Source organism: Rattus norvegicus, chromosome 4 (genome assembly GCF_021556685.1).
Source record: "Rattus norvegicus strain SHRSP/BbbUtx chromosome 4, alternate assembly SHRSP_T2T, whole genome shotgun sequence".
In the NCBI taxonomy this organism is placed as follows: domain Eukaryota; kingdom Metazoa; phylum Chordata; class Mammalia; order Rodentia; family Muridae; genus Rattus; species Rattus norvegicus.
Genome location: NC_141537.1, coordinates 131,713,749 through 131,734,014, shown reverse-complemented (window position 1 = coordinate 131,734,014; position 20,266 = coordinate 131,713,749). Strand labels below are relative to the sequence as shown.

Genomic DNA, 20,266 nt, shown 5'->3' with positions numbered 1-20,266 from the left:
CGTGTCTTACGGATTATCTTCAAACTAAATGGATAGAGAGGCTTGCTGTCTCCGTGCATCGAAATTCTACAATGTAATGAAATTATATTTTGTAAATGGGCCTCCAATAATAGAAAATACCCAGCCAGGGATTTTAGCCAAAGAAACTCTGTGTGCTCCCTGTTCATTTATTCTGTCAACCACTCTCCTGCTTGATAAGTACGCACTGAATGGCTACACTAGTTCAAGTACCGGACGGATTCCGAAGATTTTATAGCTCAGTGGGAAACACATACTAAATAATCATATTAGTTCATGGTTACTCTTATGGACGTTGCTACAAGGAGATGAAAACAGTTAGATGAGGTCAGATGGGGTTTTCCTTAGGCAAGATCTCGGGGCTGGGGCTGGGGCTGGGGCTGGGGCTGGGGCTGGGGCTGGGGCTGGGGCTGGGGCTGGGGCTGGGGACGGGGCTGGGGACGGGGCTGGGGCTGGGGACGGGGACGGGGACGGGGACAAAGAAGAGTCTTCCGCTTAGTTGTGACAGAACATGTAAAAGCCTAAAGTGGGAGAGTAAGCGGGAAACGCTGCTGACCCTAGAATAAGGGACAAGCATGGTGTGTATGAAACCCAAGCAGTGGCCAGGCCAGACCTTGTTGGATCTGTCAAGCCAGCAGGACAGGTCACTGATTTAGTCCCAGGGTGGGATAGAAACCACCAAGAGGTTGTCAGTAGGGGACTGATGAGCTCATAGTGGGATTTTATATCTGGTTGCTATGTGGAGAAGCAATGAGAAGACAGGCAATATAATCTACATGGCGGTTCCAGCAGGAGGTTCTAATAACTCAATGAAGTTAAGAAAGATGGTGCGCACATTTTTTTGGTAAAGCTAGTGGTCAGTAAACATAAAGAAGGAGAAAATTAAATTGCACCACATCCCTGATGAACAGTTATATTCATACATAAGTCACTAGGTTCTTTCTACCTGCAGGGGCATCCCTGGGTACTGTAAGAGGACGACCGGTGCCTCTCCTCCTAAGAAGCTGCTCCACACGGGTTCGTTCGTGGTGTTCAAGAATCCATGTTAGGATCCCACCAGTTACTAATTCAGAGATGTGTGCAAAAGCACTCAATTTTCTCTACTCCAGTTTCCTCACCAGCCAAAGGAGAATGGATAATAGGCTGTCTCATTGCTGATTTAAGACAGGAATGAGATAATGCAGCCAACATGTTCACCGTCGTTGACCCATAAAAAAAAATCAATAGGAAAATATCCTGTACAGCTCTGACTGTGGTCAGCAGTGCCTATTTTGGGTCAATGCTGACCCACCTAGAGAACCAAGGGAACAGAAAAGAGTGAGAGAAAATATCAAGAGACACAAGACAGAAAAAAGAGATAAGCCTTAGTGTGTGGAGTTCTGTGAGGGGTTGGCCTTCAGATGATCTAGTCAGACTCTATCCCGCTTGGATACTAGCTTAAACTACACTAAGTTATTTCATTGTTTAAGGTCTAAAAGTGTGATTTATTAATGACTATCCACCAAAAAAAGCTAGTCCCCTCCATTGGCTCTCAAACATTGACCAAGAAAGCCATGGGGTCAATTCCAGACACTACCACACAACACCAAATGTTTCCCTGGTTGGTCTAGCCAACAGCATGTTCTGAGTTTTCATTTTAGTCAACCCACTGTCCCCAAAGACTCATTCCCTTTAATTATTTCCATATATGTTTAAATAAAATTACTGTTAAAGGACATGTGTACAGTTCATTTGTGATATCTTAAAAAGATTTTTGATGCTCTCAAAGAAACTTCTTGGACTTAGGACTGGACCTAAGGTTGATCTGAATGGCACATGTGTCATCATCTATACAAATATCCCCAATACAAAGACATCTCACAAGTCATCACCCAATTAATTATTCAGTAAATGTCTCTGGGGAGCCCACCATGTCCACTAGGATGAATAGACCATGGTTTGATGGTCAATAGTTTCTTGAAGTGAAAGCATAATGTCTTAGTGGCTGGGGAAAAGCCTGGGTAATGAAGGAGTGCTTGCCCTCTGCTGAGGACATAGCTCAGTGAGTGAAGCCTGAAAAGCTGGGTGGAGTGATGCACACCTTTGATTCCAGGACTCAGGAGGCAGAAGTAGGTGGATCTTGTGAGTCAAAGTGCCTGATCTACACAGTGAGTCCCATCCTGGCTGGCCAGGGTTACAGAGTAAGACACTAAAAAAAGTGTTTGCTGCCCAAGTTTGAGGACCTAAGTTCAATCCCTGAAGCCACATGAAAATCCAGATATAATGACAGGCACCTGTATTTCTAACACCACTATTGGAAGATGGGACGCATAGACAGAAGTGGTCCGGAGTTCGTGGATCCCCAAATTCGTCCTCTTACTTCCACATGAGTGTTGGGACACATATGTGTCTGCATACACATGCATGCGTGCAAACATGTATATTAACAGATATATACATGGGGGTGGGGGTAAATACAGTCTTTAATATTATTCTTAAAGGGTGCTTGTTGCGCAGTCATGTGGACCAGTTTGGGTCCCAGCACCCACCTAACAAGCCCAGCGACTTCTGGACACCTGTAATTGGAGTTCCAAGGACTATGGAGATGGGCTCTCTGGGCCTTGCTGGCTTTCAGCATTGATGGTAAAACACAAGCCTCAGATTTAAGGAGCAACTTTGTCTCAAAAGGAATATACAGCGATAGAGGATGGCACCCACTGCCATTTTGTGACTTCTGCACATATGTACACACATGGCATACACACTTACACAAATACACACACAAATAAAAGTAGAATTTTATTCACGTTATGTGTACGCATGTTTTTGTATATGCACACACACATGAATGTAGAAGACTGCAGAGCCCTGAAGAAGGTATTGGATCCCCTAGAGCTGGACTTACAGGCAGCTGGGAGCCACTTGATGTGAGTGCTGGGAGACAAATTTGAATCTTCAGCCAGAAAAGTATGCATTCTTAATTACTGAGCCATCTTTCCCACTCCACAAATAAATAAGTAAATCTTGTCAGCAACTTCATTGATATATTTACATAATCTATAATCTATATTTATACCTTGAGTTTGTACACATTTGTATATGCATGTGTGTGCACACATGTAATATTTACTTGAAAACTATATTTTAAAAAAATGAGTTGAAATCTGTATGTGAGGTGGATAAAATACAAAAAAAAAAAAGCAGAATAAAATTATTACCTGCCTACCAATTCACTTCAAATAAGAATTATTTCTCCTTGTCCTAAATTGTAGTAAATCAACTAGTCATCAGAAAGCTTGGTGACCTTTCCAAAACAGGGCCTTAGCTAAAATGGAATTTAAAAGAGTCAAGGACAGCTTCCTTTTCCTAGGGAGCTAAACTGGGATCTAGTCGGAAGGAAAAATCCAATCACTAAAGAGAGGAGATAAGAGTCTTCACTTGTTATCCTGTCTAAACTGTATCTCAAGAAAAGCAAAGCTGTGCCTTTACCAAAGCTCAGGATTCTTCCTTTATTTAGAGATCAAATGATCACTATCCCCAAAGCACACCCCCTTTTCTCCTGAAAGTCATCACTCTTTTTAATGAACTCCCCAGCCAGACAATAGCATCTGAGTGTTTACTGTGTGCCATAAGCTATAGGGACCCAGCCGATGACTACCTTTTGCACACAACGTAGGACTTATCCAGCTCATGTAAAAACACCTAGTTGTTACCCCAGTCAGTGGCTCTCAAATCAGTGTGTGTATCAAAAGCACTCACCCTTCAACTTACATTATACCCTTTCATAGGAGGAAAGAGAGAGAGAGAGAGAGAGAGAGAGAGAGGAAGAAGAAGAAGAAGAAGAAGAAGAAGAAGAAGAAGAAGAAGAAGAAGAAGAAGAAGAAGAAGAAGAAGAAGAAGAAGAAGAAGGAGAAGAAGAAGAAGAAGGAGAGAGAGAGAGAGAGAGAGAGAGAGAGAGAGAGAGAGAGAGAGAGAGAGAACAGGTCCTAAAAATACCAGTGTTAAGAGTCCTTTTCAAAACAAATAAATCAATGATATTCTTCAAGGGTCTGGCTCAAGACTCTATTTGTGGAAGGGCATCTTTAGAGTTCAACACTGAAACCATGGCTATACAATATACTATAGATAGAGGTTGAAGAGGTAGCTCAGGAGATAAGAGCACTGGCTGCTCTTCCAAAGGACCCAGGTTTGATTCTCAGCACCAACACAGTGAGTCACATCCATCTGTAACTCCAGCCCCAGGGGGTCTGATGCCTTCCTCTGGCTTCCATGGGTACCAGGCATTCAAGTGGTGCCTGAACATACATGCAAGCAAGATGCCTATCCATGCCAAACTTAAAAACTAAAGACGATGTAAATATAGCCCTATATATTAAAGTCTGTATAAGTCATCTCTACAGAAGGCAGGAAAATATAGAAGAACATAAGCTCTCTTTACTCGCTGAATAAAACTTGCTTGTACCTTTCAACTCTGTAAAGTATTCACTACAAATTTCCATGATATGCTTTGAATATTTATGAAATCCTTAGGTCATCCAAGAAGAGTAACAATGTGGTAACAAAACTCAAAAAGCACCTTCAATAGCTGTCAGCATCTCTGATGCCCCAGGACCATCAAGCTTGTTACCGGGAAATCCTTCCCATGGGCCCTCTACCTTGAACATGTCACTGTGTAAGACTGAAATGAAGACTGGAGACACTCTGTTCTCCAGGGCTGACACAAACCACTCCATCAAAGGGACATGCGGAAGCAGAATGCCCAGAGCCCTCTACACTTCCCACCCCCTTCTTAGAACTCCACCCAGGTTGGTTCCTCCTCCCTTGGATATGAAATCTGTTCTTGTTTTCTTTGTTGAGACCGGGTCTCTCTACATAGCCCTGGTTATCCTGGAATTTACAGAGATCGACCCACTTGTGCCTCCAGAGCCCTGGGATTAAAGTTTTGGTAGGTCTGTCTCCCTCCCTCTGGCAAGTCTTCACTGACTGTTCTTCCTAAGGAGAAACATCCGCTTCTGGGTTGAATTCTATCGGCAAATGGTGCTGACTTCCTCTGACAATACTTAGTCAACCTTGTAATCGTTTTAGCAGGCAGAACCCTTTATGTTTATTTTATTCATATGTATTTACACATGTTTATTCTCAGTACCTGGCAAATAACAAGTGCTGGATAAATATTTTCTAGATGGATCGAAGGCTGGACAAATGACTGACACAAATGAAAGTCAGTAAGCAGAGATGCATTGCGTATGATCTGATGAAGGCATTTAATTAGTTACAAAGGAACTCAATGCCAAAAACAGGACACACAATCGTATATGCTATGTAGACACTTTAAAAGGGCAAAGCACAGCTTCTTTTTGTAGATGAAAGACTTGAGTACAGTGTTTCAGGAGCTAGAACTGCAGTTCTATTGAAAGTGTCACAGCATGACTAGAAGAAATTTTTGATGACTACCTCTCTGCAGAAATAACTCCTCAGTAGCACTCCATCACGTTTATCTCTGCCTATCTTGTTTCTATTTCTTTCTCCTTCCACAAGCAGACCTTGCTGCTACCTCAATGATATAACAACTCCTCTGGAAGACAGCTCTCTGTCCCTGGCACCCAGAGAAGCCCTTCAAGGCTGAAAAGATGATCAGAGGAGAATCAGGTTACTGCAGGTAAATCTGATGTACGGATATCCCAACATTCTTAGGAAATTGGGTAGAGGATGCAAGCAGCTAGAGGGAAAAAAAAAACTTAATGTTTAAAACAGGTTCTGTCCTGAGAATAAAAAAGGCAATGAACAGACTGGGGTCTTACAATCTATCTGTGGGGAGTTTTTAAGGAGGTAAAGAAGGAATACATATTTAAAATATTAATTTGGCTCTTTAGTAATCAAAACATCAGATTAATCCCCTAGCTCCAATGATCTCATTATCTCTGTTAGAGAAATTCAAAAGAAGTACCTGTCCAGGCATCAAAGGCAGCGACCAGCTATCTGCTATTAACAGTTGGCCATTGGTATTTGTAACTAGCACATCACAACCTATGTAAGCCAAGAGGGTGACACAAGAGAAAGTTGGGGGACCTGACATGGTAATTATGCTACTTTGATTATCTGAGAAGTTTGGTAAAATGCCATTTGCTTTCCTTATGGGGTAAGTAGAAGCAGGAAGCTGTTGTGGAGGGGTTGGTGATTCAGTGTGTAACTTTATGGTACAGTTTTCTACTGGTGAACCTGTTCTTCCCTCTGACTCTTAACTCTTAACCATGGGCTTCTCTTAGCAGCTTTAAAAAAAATGATTAAAAGAAAAAAACGTCTGCCTATAATCCCAGCACTGGAGGCTGAGGCAGGGAGATCATGAGTTTGAGGCAGTGAAGAGACTGAGGAAAGGGATGAAGTGTGTGCGTGTGGGGGCGTGGGGGGTGGGGTTCGATGAAAAGAGAGGAAACAAAGAGAGAAAAAAGAACACAGAATCCCTCTGCCTGCCTTTCAAGGGCAGCAGGACTAAAATGGGAAGTGCCCCTCCATCAGTACCATGGAGCACAGCAAGCCGTTCCTTCCCAGCAAGAGCACAATACTGCATGCGGACTTTTAAGTACCCTAATGTTCAGCTATCAAAGGTGGCTTCACAAGCTGTCTTGGCTGCGGTCTTGGTTGCTGAAGAGAATGAACACACCTTCCTCTGTCCCCTTCTCTCAGTGACATGCCAGGACAGCAGCAGCAGAAATGCTCCTAGATCCTATATAATCCACTAGAGGCGCTGGAAAGAGATGGACAGAAAGAAGGATGGTAACCTGGCCAGCTGGGTTTTCTGGTCTGTGCCAAATAATGGCCTTTCCATTGGCTAAAGCTTCAATATATGGAAGGTGGTGTAGTAAGGCCAGGGTGGAGCAGCAGCAGGGACATCAAACATCAGGGTAAAATGCATCCCTCAGGGTCTGTGGTGATGCTGTGTGTAAACTGATCTCCAACCAGCCTTGTAAGATGTATAGAAGCACACTGCCTGACGCACACCAACGGGAGTACCATAGATGAGTTTATTCCTGATTTAGGTGTTTCTTTCCACTTGCTGTAAGGCAGAGAGAGGGCCATGAAATTTTAGCCGCAGCCTCATCAGACTCACATTGGTGGTATCTTAATGAATCAGAAGGCCATGTGAAATGCCAGGCCCATGCCATCCAAATTATAAAATATCACCAACACTGTTCTGGCAATGATGCAACCACCACTGTTCACTGTACAAGTCCACATCCATGTGCCAAGAGCCGAGCGGCCAGTAGAGAGGGACTGAGTCTCACAGATATTGATGTTACAGTCGATGATGATTGGAAGCCACTACGTTGCAAAAGCACCAGTTGCTACAAGATGTGTGGTCAGGAACTAAGGCAGTGGTTTCAACCATAAGCAACAAATCTCTTAGCAGCCCGCTGTTTCATAAACATTAGTAGCTGTCTCTCAGCTGGACTCAAGTTCAGCATCATTTTGCCAACTAAGAGTACACTATAAACTTACTCAATGTGGACCCAGAAGCATGCCTGCCCCCAGGATGGCCTTCCCTGGGCAAGTCATTTAATTCCTAGAGATAAATGTCATACTGAAAGGAGATGTGGCAGGAAAAGTACTGAGCAGAGTGCCTGGAAAACAGCATCCACTCGGTGTAGCCCAAGGAATAGAAACTCTATTTCAGAATGCAAAGCTGGTGTTACACTGAGTAAGAACTTTGCACTCTAGAGCAAAGAAAAATCATTATTCAGAGACAAAAGTTCTGACGTTTGCTAAACCTGATGTTTGAAGTGACTCCATGTAGCCAAAATATATGGAAGTTCAAGACAGGGCCAGTGAGACCAGAGAGATAGCTGAGTAGTGAGAAGCACCCCATGCTCTTGCAAAGGAACCACTGTGAGGTTCTCACCACCACACAGAAGCTCACAATCATCCTAACTCAGCTTTTGCAGATTCAGTGCCCTCTTCCAGGTCCCATGGGTGCCAAGGACAATTTAGAGCAAATACACACGTGGATGCAAAACCCTTATACACATAAAAGTAGAATAGAACTGAAGAAGGGACGCAGTGGAAGTGTGATGTAATAATCCTAGTGGATAAGTAAGACCCACAACAGTGGTAGCCCTCTGTAACTGCTGCTACCATTTAAGTATGTCATGGCTGGCTCAGCTGCAGACTAAATTCTGGCAGAAGCCTTCTTCTCTGGCTCTGTGTGTCAGCTATGCTTATAATTTATATTTTTATTATATAAACATAAAACTGGAAGTCAAGTGGGAAATCTTGTCTTAAATAGCAAACTAGTATGATTCAAAACTGGTCAAAACACCTCTCTGGACTGTCTGCATTCGGTAGATCACCTTACCCCAAATCTGTGTTCGTAGTCAAATTGCCCAACTACTTGAAGCAGCTCAAATACTCTCATTCCTGTACTGATGACATCTGCTGCAGTTATGCTGAGCAAACAGGATTTAAATTGGGGAAAATAATATTTGCACAGAAATCCTTCCTGTCTGTTGATTAAATCCAATCATTCATAATAAACTGGATACATATTAGCTCTCTGTACCTGATTCACACTCTAGGGAGTCCTGCTATAATCAAGCCATACATTTATGTTGATAGTAAAAGTTAAAATAACCAATATTTTAAATTAACAGTCTGTATAATTTTAAACAGTACTGCCGTGAAAAGTCAGAAAGGAAAAAATACATCTTCGTTATAAATGTTAAACTTCAGGCTCTTTATCTAGTGCCCAGCAAGGCTGCTTGTCTCTCCTGTGAATAGTTATTTAATACTCATAATGTACAGATACTGCAGACCAGGCTGAAGATATAGAACTAATAATTATATTAATCTAAGTTTTTCTGGCCTCCAATGCTAAAATGATGATTTGTGTTTAAATAATAACAAAATTATGAATAAAAGGTAGAAAAATTAAAATACTCTTATTAAAACTCATAGGGTCATAGGCTCAACAAATAATTGAGCACCTGCTACAGCTCAGGTTCTAGGTGACATGCCTGACATATGTCAGAATTGTGCCACAGACAGAGAGTCTTAGCAGCAATGTTTAATGTTAACACTAATCACTTACTGGTTTAAAGAGATAGCTTGGGAATTGCATAGTCTATAATTGTCACTACTCACAATGATATTGCTATTAATAAAGAGATCATCTTCCTAATACTGGGTCCAGTCATCATTTCTTGCTGTGTTATTAGGGAATTGGAAAAACTGGGGAGTGGGGGACGGGTGGGCAGTAAGTAAGATCATATCTTTGGCTTATCTGAAAGTTGAGCAGAAGGAGAGACAGATGTGGAACTGCCATACTGTACCTCAAATTTGCAGATTATATCTCATGGCGATGCAATCTCTTTACTTAAACAAAGGCGGCGAGGAAGCAGGAAATAAGGAGACTTTCCAAATATGAACACATGAATGGAGCACAGAGCTGGGCTCTGCCGCTCCACAGCCCACAGCCCTCTGTCTCATGTTTACGAAAGCCACTCAAGGATCAAAAGAGGGAAGCAGTCCTAAAATTAGAACCTGGGGCTGGAGTCCCTTCATTCCTGACCCTAACCCAGGCCCGACTGGATTTCTGCATTCCGTGAAGGCATGGACCATATCTGTTCAGTTTACCCCTCCACTCTCTACCCATGGACTCCAGTTCCACCAGGGAGATACTCAGCAGCCACTGGGCAGTGGGTTAAATGATTAATTCATTAGCATGCTGCTTTCTCAGCTACCCGTGGCCAGGATCTGACTTTGTAAAACAACACAGAAGAGTTTGGCAGCCTTTCCTGAATATTCACAGTGACCAAGAGTTAAAGTAATGGTAGTTATTAGAAGGGAACTAGGAAACACTGATGCCCTTAAATCACCTGCTTTAAAGGGGGCCTGGGGAAATGTGAAATTGCAATGATGTGTTTTATAAAGCAGAGCTGGACTGCTTGGTAGGTAAAGGAGCCTTCTTTCAAGCACCAAAATCCAGTCCTGGGACCCATGTGGTTAAAAAATAAAAAAAGACAACAGATTCCTGCAAGTTGTCTCCTGACCCCCACATGCATGCTGTGCCACAAACACATGCAGAAATAAATAAGTTTTAAATGTAAATAAAAGAAGTCCTTGTACCTAAGAGACAGTTTACACATGTTAATGGGGAAAAGTGTGAGAAAATGAATGATTGTAGGTGGGTTCCGAAGAAAAGCATGGTCTTTGAAGCTTAACAGATTCCCCCTGCAAAGTCAGTCCTGAGGGAGGGCTCCTAAGTGAGCAGTTCAACGTAGTCTCAAATCCGGACACACTGACTCCACACTAAGTAACCTTGGAGTCACACACTGAAAGGGGCCTTTGAGAATTCTTTCATCTCGGGCAACATTTCCGATGCTAATGTGTTTCAGCCTCTCAACACTTGCCCATTGTTAAGCACAAAGCTCGGGCCTCTGGGTGTCCCAGACCACATACCTTATCTGAACACTTTCTTCAATTTCATTATATTTGCTTTACATGGACTTGTGCTTGTGTCTAACCACTATATAACACTCCCTCAAATTATGTTCAGTATTTGAAGTGTTACACTTTTTCTAGAAGCAAAAGCAAGGAACTTAGCAGGGGAATAGCTGGAGTCTGAGAAACAATTCAGAGAAATGAAGAATGTGCCAGAATCTTTCGGGGGAGGGGGGGCAAGATTAAACACAGCCCAGAAATAGTGGCCTTCTGCACAGTAGTGGGACACCAACAGCTATGAAGAATTTCAGTGTGATAAAAGAGAGACATGCAGGGTTCTGACGTGGTCGCAGACGGGCTTAGCCCTAATCTCTCACTCACTGTGGAAAATGAGAGGGACTTGAAGATAGAATTCCATGCCAGAAGTGTGGGGTCCTGCCAAGGAGGACTGAGAGTTTCACAATGGAAGTGACACGCAGTGGCGCTGACAGAGCCTGCAACAGGACCTCTGCCCTGAGGAGAAGACCCCAAGCTTGTGAGGACACACTATTAGCTGAGGCAAGGGAGCATGGTTTAGTCTTTGAAGATCTCTCTGGTGACACTGTCTATGTTTCCTTCTGAGATATGCATTTAGTTAATGGTTGGGTTTGGGTTTGGTTCAAATCCTTGTAATTTCATGATGAATTATTAAAAGGCATCCTCTGAAATGATTCCTCCCGCTAGTGATACAATACATGGAGCTAATTTTACAATACTTTGGGGTTCATGGACAGGCTTCCTGTTGTACCTGAGCGGGTGAGGGTAAGGGGAATTCACACACAGAGTTTAGAAAAGCAAGGTAATATTTAAACACATTTTAATTTACATGTTTCATCCTATTTTTCAGGTAAAAATATCTTATGCAGCCTTCAACTCTGAAATATAATATTGTTATGCACAAATTCTGTACTCAAGAACCACACAATTGAGTTTTTTAAAAATCCACAGAATATTTTAAAAGTAGTTTATGATTGGAGGCTTGAGAGATACCTTAGCAATTAAGAACATATTCTGCTCTTACAGAAAACTCCTTTGGTTAGGACCCCCACAGACCACTCCCCATGCAGAGCAGTTCACAGCTTCCTCAAACTCCAGGTACTCCAAAGGTCTCTCTGGGCACCACAGAGTCCTGTATTTATGTGCATATGCCCACACATATACATATGCACATAACTTAAAAAATAAAATCTTGAAAATAAGTTTTGGGGTTTTGCGTTGGGCTACAATCCATAGTGATCCTTAGCTGCAGGTAGCCTGTGAACCATGGACATGCCACAATGCTGGAACGCGACCCAAACAGATGGCAAAGAATCAGTGCTATAAGATGTATGCTTCAGGGGCTATAGAGATGGCTCTGTCGGTAAGAGCACTGCCTACTGCTCCAGAGGACCTACATTCGATTCTCAGCACCTACATAAGATTCGCAATGGTCTACATGTCCAGACTCGGGAACCTAATGTCTTTTCTGGCCTCTTCAGGCACTGGCAACACACATGCTGCACAGATATACATGCAGGTAAAATCCCATACACATAAAAGTAAAGGTTTTAAATGTGCATTTCAGACATGGACATCACGTGGGCATTTTAACATATTTTACTACCATGTATTTATTATTGCCATTTAAACTGACCAGTCCAAGAAATATATATTTGTTCACTCTAAATATGAACATGAGTATGTGGTCTCACCAGAACCACAAAGTGAACCAGGATCGAAGTTATTCAGAAAAAGGAAGGCCTATGATCCACGAGAACATAGCAACAGGCACTTGTAACCATCCATCACCAGGACAGGAAAAATGCACTGCCAAAGACAGAAGGAAATATCCTTGCTCATAGTCACCGCCTGGGGCTGGGATGAAGCAGGGACACAAGCTCAAAACTCCCTGTACAGAAGGTACAGATGCTGGGGACAAAGGCCTTGCAACACTTTTTTGTTTTTCAAATGGAGAAGGGGTGCAATTGGACCAACCAATGGAGCAGGCCAGAGATGCTGCTGGCTGTGCTGCAATGCAGAAACAGTCTCACAGATGACTCCACTATAAAGAAAACACACGTGAAAACATGGCAGGGCTGAGATGACTCCAGGATTTGCACCATCCAAACCCATATAGATATCCAGAGGCAAGGATAGGGAGTCCCTAAAGCAGGTTCTCTAGACTAGCTGACAAGGTGAGCCCTGAGCTCGGTGAGAAGCTGCCTAAATGAACAAAGCAGAGGGTGATCAAGAAAGACTCCCCAGGAGCAGGCTAAGGCTTGCAGATGTGTGCATGCACACATGTGCACTCAGACATACACATAACATGTGTGCCTGTACAATATGAGCGCTCATACGCACGATGCATACCATACACAGACATAAGCAAAGGAGGATGCAAAGGAGGAGGAGGAAATGGAGGTGTCTGCCATGCAGAACACAAAGTCCTTTTAAGTCTTTGTAAACGTTAAATTATTAACCAAAAGTTTGAATGAGTTTATGGATAGCCTTTTCGGTTTATGGGACACAGAGCATGAATGGACGAGTCTATCACACATGCCACAATATGTGGGTCAGCGTGTCAGCAACTAAAGGTGAGGAGAGATAGGGTCAATAAACTGAGAATTATCCATACGGTGGACCAGTGACACACTAGTGAGCCACAGCTCGAATGTCCTCTGTATAGTCCAAACAAACACTGAATGAGAAAAAGAAATCATAGAGCACTGTCATGTGATTCCCGGAGCTGAAAGATGAAGCCATGGTTTAGGATTGGATCCAATGACTTAGACTATAATAAGAAGCGAAGGAGTGAGCAGGACAATACTCAGCAGGGAGTTAACTCTGTGGGGAGTGTGTTCTACATTAAGAAGTGTGGCATGTGCACAAGTAGTCATTTCATTATTCTTCAGTAAATGAATGGGCTTTGGATGCTTTTCTACATGTAAGATATATTTAATAATAAGACAGGTGTGGTGGCTCACATCTGTCCAGAGGCTGAAGCAGGAGGATTGCCATGAGTTCACAGCCAACAAGTGAACTCCAGAATTACATACTGAATTCCAGGCCAGCTTGGACTACAGTGTGAGAAAAGGGAAGAAGGGAGGGACGAAGGGAGGGAGGGAGGAAAAGAGGGAGGGAGAAAATATATTTAATCCAGAAAGGGGAGTAAGGATAGGGAGAAAATGAGATATAAAGAGTCACTAAAGACATTAAAAGGGGCAATAGTGACATCATATAGCTACCTAAAATGCCACATGTCAAATGCACCTCATCTCCCAGGGAGCAGCATGTATCATACCTATCTGACAGTAACCAAAACTTGTGTTTCATCGGTTCCTCAGTTATTCTGACATGATCCAGCTCTAACCTGGACCGCTGCACTACCCTGCCTGTGCCTACAGATCCTTTCCTAGGTGGGGGATGGCTGTACTCAGGCAATTAATGGCTCACCAATAAATAGTGAAAGAATTTCAAATGTTTTGTTTTGCCGGCCAATCAAGAGCCAACCTACCTCCCTAGACTTACTGACTCCAGTCGACATGGGCTGTACATCATGCTCTAAGTCTAGCTGTGCATGCTCACTGAGGTCACTCTATTGCTAGGAACCCCCTTTATGTACTCACACTCTGTTTCTGTCCCAATGTCCAGCAAAGTAAGACAGATGTGCTAACCTGTATGAGTGGGGAACAGAGCAGCAGGACCATCCAGTTGAGTGTCTAAATGTATCCAAAGCCTTTTTCAAATGGTTCCTGTTATCTACCCAAGCTGGACAAGAGCAGAGGTGTCCAGTCCCGCAGCACAGTACAGAACCCATTGATACTGGCATCCACACATGGCAATGCCATACCATGGGTTACTATGACCATCATGTCTTAGCTTGGGTTTCTGTTGCTACAGTGAAACTCCATGACCAGAAAGCAAGGTGGGCAGGAAAGGGTTTCTTTGGCTTACACTTCCACATTGCTGTTCATCACTGAAGGAAGTCAGGACAGAACCTCAAACAGGACAGTTACCTGGAGACAGGAACCGATGCAAGGGCCATGGAGGGGAGCTACATATTGGCTTGCTCCCCTGGCTTGCCCAGCCTGATTTACTTTAGAACCCAGAACCAGAGATAGTAGCACAAACCATGGGCTGAGCCCATGTTCCCCCATTGTTCACTAACTAATAACTGCTTTACAGCTAGATCTTATGGAGGCATTTTCTCAATCTTAATTCCCTCTTTTCAGATTGCTCTAGTTGGCGTGTCAAGAGGTGAATTCACACACATACAGATGAACAAAATCATTCAGATATGACAGTACAGTCTGTATGATTTGATTTACATAGTTAAATAAAACTCACACAAGCATTAATCTGTGCTGTTAGAAGTCAGCACATGGAGTTCAGATCTCTACCACACGCATATAAGCTGGGCACCGGCAATATGCACCTTCAACTATAGCACATGGGAGGCACAGGGCAGACAAAAACAGACACTGGGAGCCCACTGCCCAGGCAGTCAAGTCAAACCAATGAGCTCCAGGTTTACTGAGAGATTCTGTCTCAAGAATAAGGCAGGAATCAATTAAGGAAGACACCTGGCATTGCCCTCCAGTCTCCATCCACAACTATTCACATGCACATACACCTGCACATGTATGTATACCCATCCATACGAACATGTAAACACAAGAAATGGGGAGGAGAGTGTCGTTATTTAGAGTAAGGAGTACTGAAGGGTTCCAAAAGGGTGCTGATCCACTCGGTCTCACACTGGGCACTGCTAACGCGCTGAAAATGTATCAAGAAGTGAATACAAGATTTGACTACTTTGTAAGATACTATGGTTCAGGATAGAGGATCAGGCTCAGTAATCAAGGTCAATTGCTGCTCTCTCAGAAGACACAAGTTAAATTCCCAGAACCCACATGGCAGCTTACAACTGTCTGTGATGCCAGTTCCAGAGGACCTATACCCTCTTCTGGCCTCCAGGGGCTCATGTGTCATACATAGGCATACATGCAAGAAAACACTTATATACCCATAAAATTTAAACTTTGAAAAATGTTTTAATCGAATGTAAAAGTTCAACAAAAATCCTCTTAAAATACTTTAAAATTAATCTATTCCTCAACTTCATTCCTTGGCAAACCTTCCTCATTTCCTGAACCAAATATTAATTGATCTCTTTCTTCTTTATGTTTCTTTAAGATTATTGGTGGACAAACCTTTCTCACTTTCTCAACAATAACTCCCTAGTATTAACTACTCTGTATTCACCCAATAGCCAATGCTCATCAGAGAATTACGACCTGAAGTTACCTTTCATCTTGGGCTTATTTGTTAAAGGACAATGAGACACCATGCAGTTCCTGAGTTGAGGATTTCCTCTAAGGTTCCCAGGAGCAAAACGTTACTGTGACTAGGCAGCAAGTATCTTATGGCACTAACATACCATTTACAGAATTTAAATTACATGCATTACACTTCTAAAGCATTTCTTTCGGAACACCTTCTTTAGTAGCTAGCATCATGCCATTAGTACTATTCAGTTGTCATCTCTAGTCATTCACATTTGCCCTTTCTTGGTGTGTGGTTCTATAAAGTAGAAATGTATAGTCCAATAACCATCATCCCCACAGTCAAGGTTTAGGACAGCCACTCCTTTGTGCTTGCCTAGAGGTAGTCAGGTCTCCCCTGAGCACTATCTCCCAGAAACCATTCATTACAGAACTGAGGATGCCTCCAGTTCCTAAGCTGTGGACTTAGAGGTGTGAGCCCCCACACTTGGTTTATGTGGTGCTGGGGATCAAACCCGGGGCTTTGCTGTACAAGCGCTCTACCAACATCTCCAGCCAGAACATATATAGCCTCTGGAATTGGCTTTCTTGCCTTGACAAACGATTTGAGAGTTCCCCACAAGGGTGCAGATATCCAGAGTCTATTGCTTTTAATTGCTAATTAGATTTCCCTGGAACTGTAACTGGTTGATCATTTACCAGGGAATGCACATTCGGGATGGTTTCTAGTCTGGAGCCATAGTAAAGGTACTTGAATACTGGTGGCGGGGTAGAGGGGTAGGAGTGTTTGCAAGTGACAGTAATGACAAAGAAACTACAGGAAAGGCACACCTGACCCAGGATCAATAACGTTTGGCTTGTAAGGTATTCTGTTGAGAGACTATCAGTGACATTTTCTATGTTGAGTGGGTGTGGCTCATCACGGGGGTAGAGTTCAGAAGCATCCACTGAGGCAGCGTTCACGTGGCTCCCTCTTGCCAGACATGATCCTTGTGGCCAAACTACCACAATCTTATGCCCTGGTTTATGTAGAGTATTCACCACTCCTTTGTCAGCAAATGACACTGCCCAGTGGCTGCTGACTTTTATCTGCCCTAATACACACACCTGTGACACGCCGGAAGGACTATCTGACACTTGGGGACCCTGTGAGCATCCTACAAAAAGGGCTGCTTCAACAATTATGCAGAGCAGTGACTACAGCTGCACTTTTTTCTGTTGATTTAAACATAAAAAGCATATGTCTGAATCCTCGGGGGCAGAGTGCCCAGATCACAACGTTTCTAGGAGATGGTGCTTTGGGTGTCCTTCTGTCAAGCCTGGGCCATGGTAGGGCCAGGGTCACAGCCACAGGAAAAGAGAATGACATTTCAGGGTCATACCTCCCTGTACTCACCACTGTATCAACAGTAACTCAAAGCCTTTAAGACTCAAGAGTGACAGGAAAACGTTTTATGCTCTGAAACCTTCAGTAAGTCTGTAACAATCCAAAGGAAATTTGTGAGAAGCTCTTCCTTCCCGCCTTGTCAAAGACACTTAATCAGAAGCAGCAGTAGGGAGCTTAGTTGCTTATGGAAGGTTCGCGATGGATCACCACACATAGCATGCTTTATTTTAATCTCCGTTTACACCTTAACTTTCATACCATTATGATGTCCTTCTCTCAATGAAGACAATGTCGTTTTGAGAGATTACTCATGAAACAGTTTTCAACCCAAGGCACAGTTGAATCCACATCCTCTGTTCCTTAAATCACAGTCTACAAGTAAATATATCCATCTCTCCAGACACTCAGAAAATACAGTATTGTTAAAGCCACCCACAGAAAGAACTAAGAAGACATGTTGCTTGCCTCTGGGTACTCATTCGTGAGAGAATTATCAGCAACAGTATCTTTAACTCTTAGATCAAACGCTTTTCAGAGACTCACAGAAAAACCACACTTGCAGAGAAAACGCATGCATGCATAATCAGGGAGAGCTCACTGAATATTTGCCGTGGTCATTAGTGTTCCCCACATTACTTGAATAGTGACAGTGTACTGCCAGGAATTCAAAAGGGAGCGAAGTTTTGAAAACTGAGCTATGCACTGAGGCTAAGCTGGAAGGAGCCTGGACCTCTGACGAGCATTCCAGCAAGCAAGCTCCAGGCAAAAGATACCAGGGAGGAGGCGGAGTGGAGCGGGGATTGGTTCAGGCCACAGACATATCTGAGGCGTGAGTTTCTGACCTGTGGAAAGGATGTGGTGAGGAGTAGATAAAAGGAACTTCATGGCCAAGCTCCTCCCCTCTCATGAGCTGTGCCCCCAAAGGGAGCCTATTCAACCCCTCTGTTTCCTCATATACAAAATGGAAAGAAGAACAGTCCCATCCACAGGCTGTGCCATGGCGCAGGGAACAGTGTCTCACATGTACTTGGGACGAACATTCGAACCTAAGAATCCGATACACTGTAGCCTTCTCCATTAAAAACACCATCACCATCGTCAGCCGCATCACTGGAGACTGAGGCTGGCATGGCTTCACCAAAACTAGCTCCACCCTTCTACATTCAGAGCACTTCACCAGGATCGTTTGCCAGAATGTTTCCAGGTAAATGGAGACTCTCAAATACTCTCCTAGTAAACTCACCCCATGGCTTACTCTCATCAGCACCGAAGCATGAGGTGAATGATACATAAAAGGGGAATTACGAGTCTTTGGGGTATCCGTGACAGGTTCTTTATTAACACCAGGATCCACTCTTCAGTGAGAATGGATTTCACTATTAAAAGCTAATGAGACGGCATTGATTATGTCAGTAACATCATGTTCATAAGAAGACTCAAGAAGATAAATTTTTTAGAAGACTTTCCACACTCAGTTATCAATGTGTGTTACCATCTGAGGATACCACGGGAACGGAGAAAACAGAGTGACACAAATGTCTGTTCAATGTTTCCTTACCACTATGTTTTCAGTAATAGTTTGTTTTCAGTTAACAATGTGATCAAAGGGGCTGACGCCAAAGCTGGAATCCATTCTGGAGTGCTTCAGGGAACACATGAAGGACGATTTGTTTTGACTCTACAGCCATGGTGACACATAGACCATTCATGAGACCTTTGCTCTTTCAAATGTTCCATGGCCAGCCAATGTCTGCCAGAGTAATACTGTCACAGAGTGAGTTGAGGAAAAATGAAGTAATGTGAAGACATAGCCATTTCGTCTTCCCAAGAAAGGTAGTAGGCTATCTATCTACTTCTGTCTCTCATCTACCTGGACCTGATCTGCAAAGTCACCATGCCTCCTTGCTTCAAAGCACCCATGGAAGGAAGTGTAAGGATTCCACAGCGCCCTCTAACCAAGTTACTGTTATTTAGTCACCTCCCTTCCTCCCTCTTCAGATCTGTGTTCCTGCAAAATCAGGGAAACAAAGGAGTTTGATTTCATCTACCAGAAAAAAAAATGCAGAAAATCCAATTTTCTAGGGCAGGAAGAGGAATCTGTTCCCGACATAGGGACTGAGGGAAGGAGTGGCCATGGGATAAAAATTTCTAGCATCCCTGACCGAGAGTGCGAGGGAATGAGCTACATACCACATGGAGATGGCAATGGCATAATTGTAAAATGCCAATGTCTTACCACAGCCAAGCAGGGATCCCTCTGAGGAAGGGATTCCCACGTGGTTTTTAGAGAACCAGGTGAGGTCTCAAGACATGGTGCCAAAGCAATCCTTAAGGTGCATTCAGACAAACCAAAGACGCTTGCTTTCTGAAGCAGGCCTGACTATCCCTCTGACACCAGTCACACGTGCATGTGACAGGAAAGGAGGCTGCTAACCCCACCAAGAGTCCATTTATCTGGAGAATTCTTTTCACACTCCTGTTGATGTAACCACAATTTATGAACAAAATGGTTACCATTAAACAATGTTCTGTCCTTACCAGCCCTGACCCGCTTCCCTCTGCATGGAGAGGGGAAAAACAGAAAACAAAAAACAAACAATCAAACAAACAAAAAAAAACCGTAAGGAGTTAGGGCAAGGGAGGTGTGCTATATGTGTCATAAAGGCCTGGCCTCTATGCTCATTTAACCTTCCAGTATTCCCTCCTTCTGTGGTATCTTTGGAAGACTATCACAGAATGTATATTTTTTTCCAAGGTGGATACAATGTTGCTCTATAAGAGCACGAAGATGTGAGCATGCTTGAACACTAGTTATTCTTTGATATGTGTTAGGTTCCTACCCACAGCTCACAAGTTCTCTGCTATAAGTTGAGATACGCAAATGACAAACAACAGAGAAAACAAAGACATGGTCAGCCTCAGTCTAGCTCTCACAATGACCAATAAGTGGTTAATCCTGGAGGATGAACTCCTAATCCATTACACTAGTGACAAGCAGAGACCCTCAGGTCCTTTCTTAGATGACAAATCACCAAGATTATTTGTAGATGTGCCTTGCTAAGTGTAAAAACTGTAATCACCACAAGGACATGTGAGTAGGCCAGTGGCACAATAGATAAGGGCCCCGACTATAGATCAAAGACAA

The 20,266-nt window shown here is 43.2% G+C and overlaps 1 protein-coding gene across 23 annotated transcripts in view; it reads right to left on the bottom strand.

Moving 5' to 3' along the window:
- The window catches only part of Mitf (melanocyte inducing transcription factor), a 213,232-nt gene that overhangs the window by 96,410 nt on the left and 96,556 nt on the right, over positions 1-20,266 (bottom strand).